The sequence below is a fragment of the Poecilia formosa genome, unplaced genomic scaffold (assembly GCF_000485575.1).
Source record: "Poecilia formosa unplaced genomic scaffold, Poecilia_formosa-5.1.2 Scaffold558, whole genome shotgun sequence".
NCBI lineage: Eukaryota > Metazoa > Chordata > Actinopteri > Cyprinodontiformes > Poeciliidae > Poecilia > Poecilia formosa.
The window spans coordinates 1-2,751 of record NW_006800497.1 but is presented as its reverse complement, the minus strand read 5'-3'; positions in this window follow the sequence as shown (position 1 = coordinate 2,751).

The following is a 2,751-nucleotide window of genomic DNA, read 5'->3' as shown; positions in this document are numbered from 1 at the left end:
TGAAGAGCTGATGGGTCACCCGATTGGCCGACCATGACATCTTCCACACTTTTCCTGAACGTTGCGCTAAGACTGCAGATTAAATACTTAAATTTAGTTGAAACTTATGCAAAACAGTAGAAATCTCGCAAACATTGTTGTTTCACCTCCCCTTTGTCTGGAAGTCTCCGATGCGTTTGTGAACCGTGTGCATATGGTCTGCATTTGTGTGGTCTAGGTTTGTGCTGTTTTTGTGCGACAGCGACATGCACATGACCCACACAACCCGTTGGGATGTGGTTGTGCTCTTGTGGGTCAGGTGCAGTGGTGGGTTCCCCTGAGAGGAGTTCATTCCCTGAAAAGCATTACGGTTCCAGCAGCGTCGAGTGAGCATTGCAACGTAATTTGTATTACTGATACGTACGTATATTTAAAGGTAGCTGTGCTACAGGCACTGTTCGAAAAAAAGCATTTGCAATATGTATTTGTTTATGTTACCATACAGATTAAATTTAAAAATCCTCAAGTGTAATTAGGGGTTGCACAAACTAGTCGATTCTTTACTCTAGTGTGACTTCTTACTGGGCCAGTCGACTAGTCGCAATCACGTGACAAAACTGATTTTTCCAAGAAAATGAACTAGGTGAGCCTTTGGACAAAGACAGCATAAAATCACCCTATATGCTGATGATGTGCTGGTGGTATTGCTTCAACTTGAAACATCCATACCCTCTCTCATTGAGACCATCAAATTCAGTGACATTTCAGGTTACAAAATCCATTTCAACAAATAAGAAGTAAAGCCATTAAGCATCTGGAAACAAAAACCCCAGACTCCCTCTCCTTTCCTCTTTAAGTGGTCCCCAGAGGCTTTTGTGTATTTAGGGATCCAGATCACTCCTGCTTTTGACCAGATGTATTAAAAGTAATTTCACCCCCCTGTTTGAGCGTGTTAGGTAGGACCTGGAGAGATGGAGGACTTTACCATTATCTTGGCTTGGCCGTGTTGCTCTTCTGAAAATGAGCGTCCTACCCAGGCTACTACATCTGATACAGATAGTTCCAATCCTTTTTACACATCAGACCATTAAAACTTTAAATAGTTTGGTTCCTTTATATGGGCAGGGAGAAAACCTAGTCTCAAAAAATTTCTACACTTTGTCGTCCATCCACAGAAGGCAGTCTTGACCTCCCAGACATAAGAAAGCATCAGCTTAGCGTTCATATGTGGGTAGCTGCTGACTGGATACAGAAACCAGTTTCTCTCTGGCTTGATATAGAGAGTTCCATGTCTAACATCCCTTTGAAAAACTTCCTATTCTTTAATAAACTTAAAAATTTAAAAATGTGTTGTAGTAATTGTTGAGGAAAATAAATATTCTTAGTGTTTAATACAGTTAATCTTACCACATGTGAAAAAGGTAGATTGAGCAGGGTTAGTTGGAGTAAGAGGGCTTTAAGTTAGCCCTGGTGAAAAGAATGTCCGTTATCAGGAAGGAACCACGTCATAAATGAACTCTGGCACACAGGCAGCAGAGGAGACTTCTCAAGTCATCTCCCACAGGGAGAAAACACTAAAACTTAAGGAAAAACAAACGAACAACACATAATACTTTTAATAATTGCAATTTAATTAGTAGAACATTTTAACCTGTCATTCACAGGTTGTCATTCACAATGACAGGTTAACCCAGGGGTGTCAAACTCCAGTCCTCAAGGGCCGCTGTCCTGCAGTGTTTAGATGTGCCACAGGTAAAAAACAGTGGAATGAAATGGCTTAATTACCTCCTTCCTGTGTAGATCGGTTCTCCTGAGCCTTGCTAATGACCTAATTATTCTTTTCAGGTGTGGTGCAGCAGAGGCTCATCTAAAAGTTGCAGGACAGCGGCCCTTGAGGACTGGAGTTTGACACCTCTGTCACGAGAGGACCCAAATTTGGGTCCTCTCGTGAATGACAGGTTAAACACCGGAATGCCTCAAACAAATACCATTTAGTTAAAATTAACATGACTGGAACTAGTTTTATAGTAGTAGTAGTGTAGTTTTTCCATGTAGTTTTATATTAACAACTACATGGAGTCTCTAACCTAGGCCAAACGTAATATCAGTTAGTTAAATATAATCAAAACTAGTATAACATTAATTAGAAAATGTCTAGAATGAATGGGTTTATATTGAAGCTGCTCAGGTATATCCTATAAATGTCTTAATACTTAAAATCTACACTTTGATCTAAGAGGATGCAGAAGTTCTGAGCCACTTTGCGTACCAGGCTTCATGTCGATTTAAAATTACTGCACTGATCTGGATTTGTAGGAATTACACGACAGAGAAATAAAATAGATCTAAGGTTAACTTTTGGTTGAACTCTGGTAAACCTAGAGGCTTTTTTCCAACCAGGGTTAGGGTTAGGAATCAGGAGTAACATCACATTTCAAACTGTCATGAGAAGAGCTTGCTCTAAATGACCCTATAGGTCTCCCTTGTCTAGCTAGAGAAGCGCCGTAGCACTGAAATAAACAGGTCTCAGAAGGTAATAAAATTGCCCAAACTGAGTAATTTGAAACTGAGTCTATCCATATAAGGAGAACAACACGCCTTAATTGTATAATTGCATAAATTAAAACCAGTGGTGGGAAGTAACGAAGTACAAGTACTTCGTTACTGTACTTAAGTACAATTTTCATGTATCTGTACTTTACTTAAGTGGATTTAATAATGGATACTTTCTACTTTTACTCCACTACATTTTACAGTAAGTATCTGTACTTT